At 34.5% G+C, this 16,685-nt stretch overlaps 1 long non-coding RNA gene across 4 annotated transcripts in view; it reads right to left on the reverse strand.

Moving 5' to 3' along the window:
- The window catches only part of LOC110259422, a 622,305-nt gene that overhangs the window by 322,224 nt on the left and 283,396 nt on the right, over positions 1–16,685 (reverse strand). For all 4 annotated transcript variants that reach the window (XR_002341816.1, XR_002341813.1, XR_002341815.1 and 1 more), the window contains one exon: positions 14,622–14,713. This is a non-coding gene — a long non-coding RNA (uncharacterized LOC110259422). The remainder of the gene's footprint in view (positions 1–14,621; positions 14,714–16,685) is intronic.

The following is a 16,685-nucleotide window of genomic DNA, read 5'->3' on the forward strand; positions in this document are numbered from 1 at the left end:
AACTCATGTAGAGTCCTCAAACATAGTCGGAAAGAGCGTAGGTTTTGGCCTCTTTGTGGGCCCAAGTTTGAATCTTCCAGTGCCTCTTATTAGTAAGTTTGTATAAATCTCTTAAGTTCTGGAAACATGAAGTTGGTGATGGGGGTTCCAGGCAGGTCTCCACAAGATGTGCCACTTTGGCATGCAAATTATTTTGAGCTGAGAACCTTCAAGGCCCAAGAGATTCATGAAGAACTTTGACCTTCCTCTTAATTGCCTAAAATGATGTACATAGAGGACCTGTTTCAGGAAGAGAGCCATTGCCGTAGATAATGACAGTATAGTATGAACAGGGTGTGGTAGGCAGGGAGGAGCCTAAGCAAAGCCTATTTTTTCTAATTCCTCTCTGTGTCCCAATGTTTTTCATGACCCAATGCTTTTTCATCCTGCTGTGAATTGCCACTCTAACCTTTGAAGTCTCATTCAAATCCTGGTTTGCTATCTTATGCTTCTCTTAAATCATGAATACAAGGAAATCACAATTTTTCCCATTCATAGAAACAAAAAGTGAAAGTTAAATAAATTTGTGAGCAGTTTCACATTATCATGGAAAGCACACATTAGAAAATTATTTCCCATTGGTCAATTTATACTTTTGAGATAATCAACAGCAACCACAGAATGCCAGTGAAAGAAAGAGAACAACAACATTATAAAAGAAATCTAGAGCATGAGAAGTTAAACTGACATTTTGAACAGCATAAATCAGGCTGAAGGATCAAAAGTACCTAACAAGAACACTTCTTACAAATGAATGAATAAGAAAAAAGCCAGGGTGACTTCTCAACCAAGTTGTGGTAATCTGTCCAATTAAGAAAGTAAAACTTGGGCTCAGCCAGACATAATCAGCTCTTACCTTATCTCCATAGAGCTAGGTACACAAAAGGGCTAAGCAAATTGACTTCTTCTATAAGCAATAAAATACATACATGAAAATATGCACACACATACACACAGGGAAAAAAAATAAATAAATAATGAAAGTCAACCCTAAATACAAAAATTAGTTGAAGACATTTCTATAGAAGTCAATACTCTGAAGACTGAAACATTGAGTTGCTCCAGTTCTGTGTACTTGAAGATATTTTTGAAGAGTTCACCTAAACGAGGAACAGACCTGTCACTGCCTGCCTTGTTAGAGCATCTGATGACCTACATAATTAGCAAAGGGCCATTAGAGTATATCTCAGCTTACTAAATAAAAGTAGAAACTTGAAAATGGAATTTGAAAAAATAGTAGGAAAAATTATGATTCATCAAATACTTTTTGATTCTCCAATGTAAGATAAGACAAGGCATTAAATGACACAGACAGAATTATGACAGGTGAATTTTCTGAAATGTAGGTAGAAGGTAGGTTTGTTCTCTGGAGGTGGGGTGTCAGCTTCAGGATGAAGGTTACTGACTTCTCCAGCTGTATTCACAGGAACTGTGGATGTGTCAGCCACGGCTGTGTACTCTTTGCACTCAACCTCAAGTCTCAGTTTTGAAATGTGTGAAAATCACCAAATTAGACAGTGTCATGTGAGACTATGAACATTTTTCCTTTGTGTTTTTAATTATTAGAAATTATAATTGACCTGTAAAAGTGATGTCTGTTGTATTGCTTAAATAATTGAGCTCTGATGCTAACTCTTTTCATTATTAATGAAAAAAGAGGTGTTTGCTTCAGTAACTGAAGTGTGACAGAAATGTCAACTATGAAAAACATAACATTTTTATCCCTGAAACAAAGAAAAATTTTTCTGCTGTATATTTTTTTTCCAGTGAAGCACCATATGATCTACAACCATATGATCTACAAATCTGGTTTAGTTTACTCTTCAGAAAATCTCAGATTAGAAATATTCTTGTTCTTTTTTAATTACCTTGCTCATTTCCAAATTAAGTTTCTATCTATTTAATAATCAATTTGCATTCAAGTTCTGAATTCCTTCATGGCAGCAAGCCAAGAATGAAAGCAAATATTGTTAGTTAAAAAGGATTTTAAGTGAAGCTAGGGGAACCTGATTTATTTTTGTCCATTCTCTCTTATTTGTACTGTAAGAAGGCTTTTTAATTTCTTTTTGACTGTTGGCTCATCTTCCTCCCTATAAATTTCAGGTAAGACAGCTGGAGATCTTGGGATTCTGTATTTTCTACATCAGCAAAACTTAGAGTCTATGCTATGAAAGGGGTGTGATTCTGTTTAATCATAGTGTTATATAACTCTGCAAATTCTCTAAGGTGTAATGATATTTAGAGGTGACAGTAAAAGCATTACAATTCCACCAAGTGTTATACAGAGAAACCAAGCACAAGGAAGACTGAACTTTTTTAAACAGCTAATAGAACATAATGAATTTTTTTCTCTACAACATTTTGAGCAAACAAAAATAGCTAGTTGAGATTTTGGTCACAAACTTGAGATGCTGTTATAATATACCTATTAAACTGTCAAGTAAATCCTGCATACTATTTATGGATTTTCAGTACTTTTATAGAGTATACATTAAATAGTAATGAAAAAATTTGGAAGGACTACTGTACAGGAGATAATTTTAGCTCTTATTTGAATAAAAAAGATATCGACATATTTAGGGACTTGGCTAAATTCCTTGTATTATTTTTCTTTCAAAATATCATAAAGCCCTATTTCATTATGGCATTGTAATAGTAATAGTAGCAGCAGCAGTAGTAGCAGTAATAGCACTTAGGAAGTGCTTATAAAAATAAAAATTTCTTACTCTTTATGATATAGATTATAACTCAGAAATCTGTTACACAGATATGAAAAATGATGTTACGGTGAAAATTTATTAATGAAGGTAGCATCATATAAAGTTCTGACTTTATACATTTTACTATGAATCCTGAAATGTTATGATAGTCAAGCCCACAGCATGCCTTACTAGCAGATCCCAACTTATTTCAGTAACTAAGATACTGTGGTATTGATGCAAGTATGGACAGTCATAGCCTTACCATAAATGAAAGAATCTAGAGGTAGATTCGCAAATATAAGCAGATAAATCATGAAAGAGATGGCGATACAGAGCAGTGTGGAAATAACAGTATAATCAATAAACAGTACTGACTGGATTGTATATTTATATAAGAAAAAGGTAATTGTTTTGTTTTTCTTTTTCTTGTATTGCTTTTCAGGGCCACACTTGTTGCATATGGAAGGTCTCAGGTTGGGGGTCAAATCAGAGCTGCAGCTGCTGGCCTATGTCACAGCCACAGCAATATCAGATCCAAGTCACATCTGTAAGCTGCACCACAGCTTGTGACAACACTGGATCCTTAACACACTGAATGAGGCCAGGGTTCTAACCCACATCCTCACGGACACTAGTTAGGTTCATAATCCACTGAGTCACAACTAGAACTCCTAGAAAAAAGTAATTCTTGATCCCTATTTTATTATATGAACAAAAATCACTTCTGTTGCATGGATCTAAATGTGAAAAGCAATACACAATAAAGAATCTAGAAAATAGAATAGACTATTTCATCACTTTGAATAGAAGGAGATTTCTTTGAAGGGGCTCAAAAAGCCTTAACTGTTTTTAAAAAAGAAGAAGCAGAAGATATAGAAATCTGAATACATTAAAATAAAGATCCAAAGAAGGCAAGATCAAGATGGTGGAGTAGGAAGACCCTAAGTTCACTTCCTCCCATGAACATGACAAAACTATAAATACATACAGAAATTCTTTCTGAGAACAACCTGAAGACTAGCAGAACAACCGAGCATATATTAAAAAAAAAAAAAAAAAAAAAAGTCTGAGATAGGTGGAAGGGGAAGAGAAGGATTCTATTTGAGACTTGCATTCCCTGTAGATGACTCAGAAGAGGAAGGGGATATCATAAGCTTGGGGATCCTCCCTAAGGAACAAGTGGTTCAAGTCTCACACTGAGAACTCCTGGTCTGGGATCCAACATCAGCATCACCACCTTAGGCTGGTGCTGGAAACCATTAGGGCTTACAACTCTCACACAAGGACACATCTTCATGACTGGACTAAGTAGTTTATTACACCTAAAAACCAAAGAGACAAGCAGAAAAAGTCAAACAAAATTATAAGACATGAGAATATATTCCAAAAGAACAAGATAAAAACCCTAGGAAAAAAGTAATGAAACAGAAATGAGTAATTTACCTGATAAATAGTTCAAAGCAATAGTCAAAAAAATATTCACCATACTCAGGAAAAAAATAAAGGAATACAATGAGAACTTTGACAAAGAAATTAGAAAATATAAAATGTACCAGCCAGAACTGAAGAATACAATAACTGAGATAAAAGTACACTAGAAGGAATCAACAGCAGATTAGGTGATACAGAATGCATACGTGATGTGCAAAACAGAACGGTAGAATTCAACCAATCAGAACAGTACTGGAAAAAATAGAAATTAGGATAGTTTAAGGGGTCTCTGGGAAAATATCAAGTGATATTTTCCAGAAAATACAGAAAGTTCCAAACAATATGAGCGCAAAGAAAGTCTCACCAAGATACGTCACAATTAAAATGGCAAAAATTAAAGACCAAAAGTGAATTTTAAAGGCAGAAAAAAAAAAAGAGTTATGTACAGGTAATGCCCATAAAGTTAGCAGCTTATTTTCAGCAGAAATTTTGCAGGCCAGAAGGGCATGGCATGACATATTTAAAATGCTAAAATAAAAAAAACCCAAAAAATAAAAAAAAAAAAACCACTGCGACCAAGAATATTCCACCTGGCAAGGTTATCCTTTAGAGTTGAAGGAGAAATAAAGTTTCCCAGAAAAGCAAAGACTAAAAGTGTTCATCACCATTAAAATGGCCTTAAAGAAATGTTAAAGGGTCTTCTTTAAGTAAAAAAGAAAAATCATAACAAGAAATAAGAAAATATATAAAGAAAAAATATCACTGATAAAGGCCAATATATAGTAAAGGTAATGGATAAACAAGCTATAGAAAAGTTAAAATATAAAAGTCATTAAATTTACCATAACTACAATAAATAATTATGGGATGCACACAAAACCATAAAACATGACAGAAATCCAAAATATGGGGCAGGGGAGAAAAAGGTGGAGCTTTTACAATGTGTTTGAACTTAAATGACTCTTGGTTTAAAACAACAATAGACAGACAGACAGATATGAACTTCATGGTAACTACAAAAAAAAAACCCTACAATAGATCAAAAAACAAAGAGAAAGGAGCCTAAACATAACACTATAGAAAACCATCAAACCACAAGAGAAGAAATTAAGAGAAGAACAGAGAAGAACCACAAAATAACTAGAAAATAGGTAACAAAATGGCAAAAATACATACCTATCAATAATCACTTTAAACACAAATGGATTAAACACTCTAATCAAAAGACATGAATGGATTAAAAAAAAAAAGACCCATCTATATGCTGCCTGCAAGAGACTCCCTTCAGAGCTAAAGATACAAAGAGACTGAAGCAAAAAAAAAAAAAAATGGAAAAGGGTATTTCATACAAAATAGAAAATAAAAAGAAAACTGGGGTAGCAACACCCATGTTCAAACAAAACACAGATAAAATTGACTTTAACAAAATACATAACAAAAGACAAAAAGGCACCTTATATAATAATAAAGGAGTCAATCCCATAAGGAAATGTAACATTCACTAAACACAAATGCATGTAGTATAGAAGCACCTAAATATATAAAGCAAATATTAACAGACGTAAAGGGAAACTTTAAAAGAAACACAATAATATTAGAGGATTTTAATGCCCCAATTACATTAATGGATAGATCATGTAGATAGAAAATCCACAAGAAAAGACTAATCTTAAATGACATATTTGACCAGATGGATTTAATAGATATCTATAGAACATTCTTTCCCAAAACAGCAGAATACACATCATTTTCAAGTGCACATGAAACATTGTCCAGGAAAGATTATATCCTGGGCCACAAAGCAAGCTTTGGTAAATTTAAGAAAACTGAAATCATATCAAACATATTTTCTAACCAAAACAGTGTGAAATTAGAAATAAGATAAGAAGAAAACTGGAAAAAGTGAAACACATGGAAAATAAACATACTATTTAAAAAAACCCAATAGATCAACAAAGAAATCAAACGGAAATTTTAAAAAATCTTGAGACAATGAAATTAGGGATACTAATTACCGAAATATATAAGACACAGCAAAAGCTGTTCTAAGAGGGAAATTTATAGCCATACAGTCCTAACTTAAAAAAACAAGAAAACATTCAAATGAACAACCAAACTTTCCACCTAAAAGACTCAAAAAGAGAACAAAGCCCAAAGTTAGTAAAATAAAGAGAATAATAAAGATCAAAGCAGAAATAAATGAAATAGAGACCCCCAAAAAGAAAAAGAAAATCAATGAGACTAAGAGCTAATTTTTTGAAAAGATAAACAAAATTGATAAATCTTTAGCCAGACTCATCAAGAAAAAAGAGGACCAAAATAAATAAAATTACAAATTAAAGATAATTTACAATATACATCACAGAAATACAATCATAAGACTACTAAGAACAGAAATACACCAAGAAATTGGACAACCTGGAATAGTTAAGCTTCTAGAAACATGCCCAGGAATTTCCATATGCTATAGGTACATCCATGAAAATGAATAAATAAATAAATAAATAAATAAATAAATAAAGCATTTGACAAAATTCAATATCAACTGACTTTAGTTTGATAATTTAGATCAATAACACCTTTACGCAACTAAATTTTTCCAGTCTGTGTAATGCAAAATATTTTGTTTATTGCTTAGATTTTTTAATCACTGTTATTTTGCTACATTATCAGTTTAAAATAAATATTCCAAGTTGAAAAAAAAGAACATTAAAGAGTTTTATCACAAATTATGAAAGCTGAATATATGCTCCAGAAAAAAAAAAAGTTGTTCTATTCCTGTGTTCAGGGCATTTGATGCAGAGTCAGAATCCTATCTATATTCTGACTGAATAAACAGAGGAAGACAAACCTTTAAAAATATATGCTGTTAGGATAATATTCATCAGTCTCTGTGAAATAAGCATAAGATATATCCATTTGGCCAGGTGCTTCCTCACAAAAATCTAATATAAAAAAATGTGTAATTACCCTATGTTCACCTGTATTTAATGCATGCAGAAATAGTTAAGATGTATTGGTGCCTAGAGGAAAATCTTGCTTGAGGAAAAGAATGAAAAAGGGCTTTAATCATTTGCGTTGAATGGTAGGTGAAATTTTGTGAAATTTTGCATATTTTTATGGCCCTTGTTCTATCTAGAAATAAGAAAAGCAGTTCAATTTAACAAGCTAATAAATATTTCTTAATGACTCTATTTCTAGTTAAAATAGAATGAGGGTATTTTGTTTATAAGAGCATTGGGTCAAAACCCATTTAGATTTTCTTTAAATTCTTGGAAGAGTTCTATTGCTATAGTCCAAATGGCTCAGGTTAAATCCTATGACTCACTGAGGGAACAATTCAGAAAAAGCTAAAATTACAAAAACATTTTTTTCCCTTAAAAGAGCATCTAGATCTGGCACTGGTGATAGAACCATACTCAAGCAGGATGAGGTCTCCTGGGTTCTGGGAACAGTACACTTTCCCCTCAAAGTTTAGACCTCTAAATTAGGTACAACTTTCTAATTTCCTGTTCATATTGACATCCAGCCGTGCCCATTTGCCACTATTACACTGACTTGCCAAAATTTGCTTTACATTCAAATGTAAAATACATTTACTCAACATTTCACAATTATGTTTGCAGAAACTATGTGGTGCATATCCTCTCTGTGGAAACTACAAAGGAGTATATACTCCCTCAAACCACTTATATCTTAGAGCTGATTATGACAGGATGCCAATGAAGAGGCCAGACAAGGACTGAGAGATAAAAGGGACTCCTATGACCTATTTCCACAACTGAGGAAGGCTTGAGATAAAAAGCCTAAATTCAAATGGGCTCTGGTCATGTATTCTTTGCTACTTATTCCTCACAAAACTCCTTGTGGGTGTGATTTATGTGACATAAAATGACCACAAAATCTCTGTGGTTTCTAAGCACAATTACGTATTTCTTGTTCATGACTTGTGTTCACCATGGGTCTGCTCTATCTCAGCCCCAGGTCCAGAGAGCAGTCTCACTGGACTCAGAGTGATGGAAGAGCTTCCAGAGGAAGTAATGCCTGTCCTTGTGGCAAAGACATAAAAGAACACTGAGTCTTGCAATGGTTCTGAAACCTCTACCAAGAAGTGTTTTAAAACTTTAGTGTCACAAGTGTTATCTAAGGCACTGGTAAAAAGGAAAAATGGAAAAAGAGAAAAATTTCCTCCTAAGTCCTTCCCCATTCTAATTCAATATATTCAATAGAGAAATAGGCCTAGGAATCAGCAGTTTAAATAAAGTTTACTTCCATTCACATTTCTTTTTTTTTTTTTTTTCATGGATATTTTTAGTTTAATTTGGTTTTTTTCTACACACCTTCCACAGATATAGGCTACAGCATTGAGGCAGTGGAGTTTACCCAAAATTTCATTCACCAATGCAAGTCACATGGCAATGTCTAAGTTGAACAGTGCAGGGTTCTGTAGGCCTTCTCTAGGGAAGAGTCCCTAGGGAGAAGCACTGTATACGGTCAGAAGTGTTCCAATCTTCCACATTAAATCAAAGTAATCTCTACTCTTAATTTGCATGAGGTAGAGGAAGGACAGGAATTATTTTAGTCAATTCAAATGCCTGGGTAATAGAAGAAAGGAGAAGTGAGAGTTATGGGGCACCTACCAGGCTAAGTGCTTTACATAATAATTCCATAGAATCATCTCAACACAGGGTGGGATGGCATCTGCAGTCTGACTTTACAGAGAAAAACATAAGCATGTTAAAGGTACAATAATTTTATGATAAAGGCTATACATTACCAGATTGCAGGTGAACGTGACCTTTTTAACCAGGTATAGAGATAGCTATCCTCCTCATCAAAAATATTAAGAACTCATCTATCTATGGTCGGAAACTTGTAGACATACCCCTTCAGAATTAACAATCTAAGAGGCAGACTTTGTACATACTTTAAAAGACAGAATAAAATAGGATGCAACACCTGAGTCAATGTGAAAATATTTACACTCAAAAAAACAAAGTAAGCATTTATGACATTCATGCAGAAAGAATAAGAATAGGGAAAATAGGAAGAAATTCATTTAAGTTATCATCACCATAAAGTTCTATATCTTTAGAGGACAAAAGTAGGTGGACTCTCTATGAAAATTCATATGATTTCTTAATATTTTGACTAGCTCAACAAAAGGAAAAGGAGTAGCAACTACATTCTCAAATTTTCTTGTTCTTAGAATACTAAAACAAGAGGTGTTTTTAAAAATCCTGTGCAGATTGATCCCAAAAAACCAACATGGTAATTAGTGATTAAGGATGCCTCTACTTTTACAATAGAATATGTCTCTTTAAAAAAACAAATAAACTACAGGAGTTCTCCCTCAGTAATGCTGATCACAGACAGGTATTTTCACTTTTATTATTTCTGGTTTCTCCTGTCTTAACCTGTTTGCATACATAAGTCAGTCCATTCTTCCAGGCCTCACTTATCCACACAAAGGCATAACATTTCTGGAATCCTGTTTATTACTTATATGTTTTGACTATCACATTCACAACATGTTTAACCACAACCTGAATAGTCTGACCATTCTACCTCTAGATATGTAGATTTTAAAACTTCAGTGTCACAAGTATTATCTAAGGCACTTGTAAAAAGGAAAAATGAAAAAAAGAAAAATTTCCTCCTAAGTCCTTCCCAACTCTAATTCAATATATTCAATATAAAAAGAGACCTAGGAATCAGTAGTTTAAATCAAGACCCCCAGGGACATTTGCTGACCTCCCTGAGCCACAGAAAGAAAGTTGTATATTTCCCCTCCATTGCAATGCTACATTTTTATGGATATTTCCAAAGATGTTCTATATCAAATTTCATTATCTCAGGCTAGAATTTATTTTCACTCCAAACTGTAGGAGTGAATCACTGAAACCTCTTCTAAATTATGCATTTTCAGGTTACCGTGACCTCTGAAGCTGTGAAAATGTGCATATTCAAGGTGAATTTTCAGACTCAAAGATGAAAAAAAGTTTCCGCCTGCTGATTATGAAGAACATCAGCTGATGGAAAACCAGTAAAAATACTCATAGAAACTCAGGACAACCGCAATTAAAATTTCTGATTTGGGAGTTCTGGCTGTGGCTCAGTGGTTAACGAACCCTATAGTAACCATGAGGTGGCAGATTTGATCCCTGGCCTCGTTCAGTGGGTTAAGGATCCGGCATTGTTGTGAGCTGTGGTGTAGTTCACAGACATGGCTCAGATCCCGCATTGCTGTAGTTGTGGCATAGGCTGGCAGCTCTATAGCTCTGATTTGACCCCTAGCCTGGGAACCTCCATATACCATAGGTGCAGCCCTAAAAAGACAAAAAAAAAAAAAAAAAAAAGAAAAGAAACCTGATTTGTTCCACATACAATATGAAAATTGGAGACAATTTCTGCTCATAAAAGTAAAAAAAAAGAAAAAAGACAGAAATAAAAACCTGTTATAATGATCCCTATGTATATATTTTCCCTATACCATTAACATCTAAGAAAGCAAACAAAAAACTTCCTACCCACATCTCTCCATGCACTCTACCTCAAATTGAACTTGGCCACCACCACTGACCTTGAGCCTGCCCTGGTTCCATGTGCTTGCTTTTTCCCTTCCCAAAGGTTCCCTCTTTTTCAGCATATTCAAATCATGATTATCCTCGAAGACTCTGTTCCAATGTCACTAACCCCACTGTATTCTCTATATCATTCATGCCAGAAATAGCCAATCCTTCCAACTTCCACTGCTACTTTTTGTCTACTCTGACATGATTAATCAGTTTTATCTTTGATTATAATTATAATTATTTTAATTCACAGATTCTTTTTAACTATAAAGCTAGAGACAGAGATTTATTTATCTTTGTATTACCTGGAATGGCTAGTATAAACAAATGTTCCAATGTTTATTAAAAAAAAATAGATCAGTGATTAAAGAAAGCCTAGTAAAATACTTCAATAACCAGTAGCTTCTCTCAATGGATATAAGATGGGACATAGAAAAAAATATCCCTAAGAAAACATCTTAGTAAAAATGAATCAATAGTTGAGCTGCTTAAACCAAATTATCTCAAGCTCCACATTATTGACATATGCGAGGCAAACAATTTTTTTTTCTGGCCATATCCATGGCATATGGAAGTTACCAGGCCAGGGATCAAATCAGAGTTGAAGCTGCAAACTATGCCATAGCGGCTGCAATGCTAAATCCTTAACCCACTGTGATGGGCTGATGATTGAACCTGTGCCTTGGCAGCAACCCCAGCCACTGCAGAGACAATGCAGGATCCCTAAGCCTCTGTACAACAGCGGGACCTCCTGGGGCAAATAAATCTTGTTGGGGAGTGAAATCTTGTGCACTGTAAGATGTCAGCAATTGTCTTTGACCTCTACTCGCTAGAAGCCAGTCACGCCTCCTCTCTCAGTTGTGACAACCAAAAATATCTCCAGACATTGTCAAATGACCCCTGGGGACAGTATCACTGCTGGTTGAGAATAACTATTTTAAAGTAAAACTATTTTCTTATATTATATAAGAAAAATCCATATTTTCCTGCTAGTCAAAAAGAATGGAGAAAAAGGCTATGATATAATAAACTCTTCAATGAGAAGGAGAATATATGTGACATAAAAAAGAATACATAAAAAAGTGCAGATCCAGAGTTACAGAAAGATGACAGTTAACTTGCATTGAGAAAGTGTTCTGCTTTTCAATAGGGAAAAAAAAGGTGGATACCAAAAATCTATGCCTGAAATTGTTATCCTCAAACAAGTATTTGAAATATTTTCTTAAGTTGTCAGAATTTAGGAAGAAATAGGGATCACTAGGATTAAACATGGGTCCGTTAAGATCAGATTTTACCATACTGACCTCATTTCCTTTTAGGATCATATAAATAAATTGGAAAATACTGAATTTGCATTGTAAGAAATTCAATAAAATCTGACATGATATACTTTTAAAAGATGTTGGAACAGAAATTAAATAGCCATCCACTTATGAGTCTTACTTCAAAATAAAGTAAGCATCAGATAAAATAAGAGACCTTCCATCCCTAAGATTGTGTAGGTACTACACCATACTCAGGTCACGCTCTCTTTTCTCCATGATGAAACTTATGGGGAAGAGGTCTTGGTAGAGCAGTATGATGATCATAGAGGAATAAGAAACCTAATCAGCAAAATCACACACCATAAGATGCTGAAAACAAGGATACAGATTCACCATATGACTTCAAGTATCAAGACTACAGTAACAGCACCTATCTAGCTCCATATTTATCTGGCACATAATAGGTGGCCAATAATTGCTACTAAATGTCATAGATCTAATTTAACTCTGCTTTTTGGTGAGGGTAAGATAGTAACCTTCACTCAGAAGTGCGAGGAAGCTAAACTGTATTTATCCCTTGGTTTTAAGTTTAAAACCTATCAGACAAGTTGAGAAGGTGCTTTCTGGCTTTCTTTTGAGGATACTTGTATATGGGCAAACCTCTTATTGCCCAAAGATACTAGCCTGGTGCTCTCCTAGCAGATGGATATGTACTAAATACTGTTTATCTCTTCCATGCATGCTACCACCTCAGCATAGAAAATAGGGCTGACTGTCTTGACATGAAAGAGAGGAAGACTCAGGAACAGACATTCATAACAAACTAATGCAGTCTGTTAGCACTCTCTGAGGGTCATGCTTGTGTGTCCTCACATTTTCAGGGCAGAGTAAGGGGGTGGGAAGCCTAGCATGACAATCAATACCAAAATTACAGCTCCATGATAAGAAATGCTGTCAACATGGTAATGACTTGTTTAAACATTTATTAAATCACTTCACAACAAATAGTAACACATGAAGTGTTATCCTCACATTTCGCAGCGACATCACTTCTAAGCAGAAAAAAATGCTAGCCAAACTGTTTTAAAATCTTCATCAAGATATTATGTAGTTAATATTAAGAGGCTTAATTATTCTGTTTGTTCAAAAACAAACTTTTTAAAAACAAATTTGGCAACCAAACACAAGCATGGGTGCATTATTATTACTGAAAAAAAAATGTCTAAAATCAGGAAATTCAATATTGGAATATCCACAACACAATAATTTACACCTGCTCTATGCATTTTCAGCCCTTCCTCTATTTCAGTTTGATGATCTGTGATCATGGATTATAACGAAGTTACCATTTAAGACAATCACAATTTAGAAGTTATAAAATTATGTGAATTTAATGTTCAATCTTATGTTTATTTTTTCACCATTTTAAAACTTTTAATTCAAAGAAAATAACAAAGAAAATAAATGAATTTAAAGAATATATATACTCTTATTGGTTATTCCTAAAATGCCATCCATTCTCCTGGTAAAGAGAGATATATAAAGATATACAGATATAGATATACACACATATCTATGAATACTTTAAATATTGTATTTAGATTCAATTGTATTAAATATACAGAATAATGCTGGCTTGGCTTAGTCACCTTTTCAGAACAGGTCCAAGAAAGTTATTGATAATATGACATTTTTATGTCTATTTATTACCTGAACCATTTATTTTTGTATTAACTGGGATGCAGTTCAAGCTGTAGAAACAAAGAAGCTATAACACTCAATGGTTTAAGAAATAAATTAAAATCTGAAAAGGTAATCCAAAGCTAGTGCGGCAGCTCCATGAAGCTATAGACCCCAAACTCTTCTTTAATATTTGCTTTACAACTTATTAGAATATTGTTTGTCTGCAGTTGAAGATGGCTCACCACTATGTCTAGTATCCTCGTTCCAGCACGCACAAATTGGGGATAGTGTGTAAAACAGAGTATGCTCTTTATTAAAGGCACTACTAGAAAGTTGTTCCACATCTCATTCCTTTACCAGACTTTGGTCACACAGCCACTCTAAAGTGCAAGACAGCCTTGATTTTGAATAGTCATGCACTCAGCTATAATCTGGAATTTCTATTACCAAAGAAAAAGGAGAAATAGATACTGGGACATCTACAAGGCTCTGCCAGACTTTGATCTATTTTTAGTATTTGAACCAAGTTCAGTCTTACTGCTACTCTAAGATGCAGAAAATGCTTTGACTTAAGTTATCCAAAACACATGACTCCAAACATGGTGGTGTGGCCTGCCGCAGGGAGATAACATTTGATTTAATTTCCTGATAGCGTAGTCTCAGAGGGGCACATCCTGATTTCACATCCAAGAATAACTGACTGAAAAGAGGCTGATGTCCACAATTCATGCTGCCGAGAAATGACAGCCAACTACAGAAGAACGTATGATTTTATGCTGAAATTAATTCTGGAGAAGAGAATTTTCTCCTCTTTGCCTAATAGGACATGAATCATATAGACTGAGAACAAAGGAGGGCATATAAATGATTGAAAAACCCACCTCTTCCTCTGGACTCTGAGTTGGTGATAGCTGAAGCTCACGTACCTTATTAGTGGCCAATGGGATGGCATCTATATGGTCTGGTCCCCAGTTTGATCCTTCTTCCATTGTACACAAAATACCTCCAACATGGCAAGCTGTAGCAACAGAAAAACAATGAGAATTTTCAGGTTAATACATTGATAATAAAAAAATTCTGTACTTTGCCTATTATGATTCCTGTCACATAGCACTGAAATTAGTGAATGTAATAGTCTCAGATAACCACCAGTCTTAACCTGGAGTTCAAACTCTGCAACCCTGTTCTTATCCTGTCTGTCCTTGGAGAAGTTCTCCTTGGAACCAGAGGCAGCAGTGCATAAGAGCTTCAGTCATTGCACTGACTTCCCAGCGGATCCCCAGTAGCAAGGATACAGCTGGGCCCCCTTCTCCATATGAAGGGTGCAGAGCCATCTAACCACAAATGGGGTCAATCAGTTTGCTTTCTCTCCAGGGGACATCTTCCTTGTATTGTCTGAAGATGTTTTATTTTCACTGCTGCCTTCTTCCTTCCATTTTTTTCCATTTATTTTTAGAAATCATAATCAGCCTGGCCCTTCTTTTTCACTTATGACACCTGTATATTTAAAAAACAGAAAATCCTCTGGAAATAATGAGTAACTGAACACAGCAAAATTCTCTAGGTAATTCAGCATTCTCCTGATCATACACTGTATCCTAACTAGCCAGTTGTAAAATTCCCAATTCACCAAAGAAGCTCATGATGAACTAGAAAAAGCAAATTGTGAAAGTAGTATAGAGCTACCTCTCTTCAGGAAAAAAAAAACGAAACAGATAAGAGAAAAATAGAAAAAGACAAGCACTGTGCATTGACACTGCTGTTATGATAATAATTATAACTCAAAACTGTTGAGTATTTTGCCATTTACTCAATCCCATGATACATATAATTAAACTGAGGCTCAGTATTCTTAAGTGAATTATTTAATATGATGTAACTGATACATTTTGGAACATAGAACCAAGCTGAAGTCCTTTGAGTCTTTTATATTCTTGTCAATCCTCATGCTACTTTTAACAAGATTAACATGAATTCTGAAATCACAAAAAACCCTTACATGTTCTGGAAGGTCAGTGGATGCACTGAATATAACTATAATTTAAAACCACTGTATTGTAGCCTGGTAACTTGTCTTGGTCATTTGAGACATGTGTTATAAGTAATTTATTAATAATAATAAGGTGCTATAGTTCAGGACTAGCTACCTTTTTGTAACTTAGAGCAGATATACCTATCATGCACACTCATATCTCTATCAGGCCAGCATATGTCATCAATGAGAGTGCGCCTCAAATAGGGGTGGAGGCACTCCTGCAGGTATCATGTGAGAATCTTCAGGTCAAAAGAAGAAATCTGGGGTTGGAAATTTAATTTTCATTTTTTTTTAATCGACCACAATGCAAATTTGTGCCACTCAGTCATAGGTGAGAACAATGGGATATCTGGAGCTGGAAGAGATCTGGGGCCATTATTGGAAAAGAGATTAAAGATAATTATCTTTGCATATACATGCCAGCATACTGTCTTTGGCAAGGTCTATTACTGTGCCTAAAGGAGTTTGGAAAACTTGGAAACAATTCAAAGGACAAAGCTCACTCCCCGTTAGGCAGAATAAACGCTATTTCTCTGAGACTGGCTATGTCTACATCAAGTAATTTTAATTGATTGCTTCTCCCCTCAATGTTTACACACTCAATACTATAAGAGTTATTTCTCTGTAATTATTCATTTTTGTCTTTCCCCCAAATGTAAAAACTCCTCAAGGGCAGGAAACAGTGTATTCATTTTGATACACCCATAATAGGTGCTCACAAAATATTGCTTTAATAAAAATGGTTGAATAGAATTATAAAATAGAACCCATGTTTAAAAAAAAAGTGGTGGGAATTTCTTAACCTAAAGAGTAGTCATAATGAGACAATTTAATGAATGCAGATTCAGACAGTGATGAAACTATTACTAAAATGCATTAGTTCATAGAGGCTTCATAGGACTTGGAGTTTTACTCAGGATCTCATGGAAAACCACTAAGGATTTTGCACAGGGGT

This window comes from Sus scrofa, chromosome 2 (assembly GCF_000003025.6).
Source record: "Sus scrofa isolate TJ Tabasco breed Duroc chromosome 2, Sscrofa11.1, whole genome shotgun sequence".
NCBI lineage: Eukaryota > Metazoa > Chordata > Mammalia > Artiodactyla > Suidae > Sus > Sus scrofa.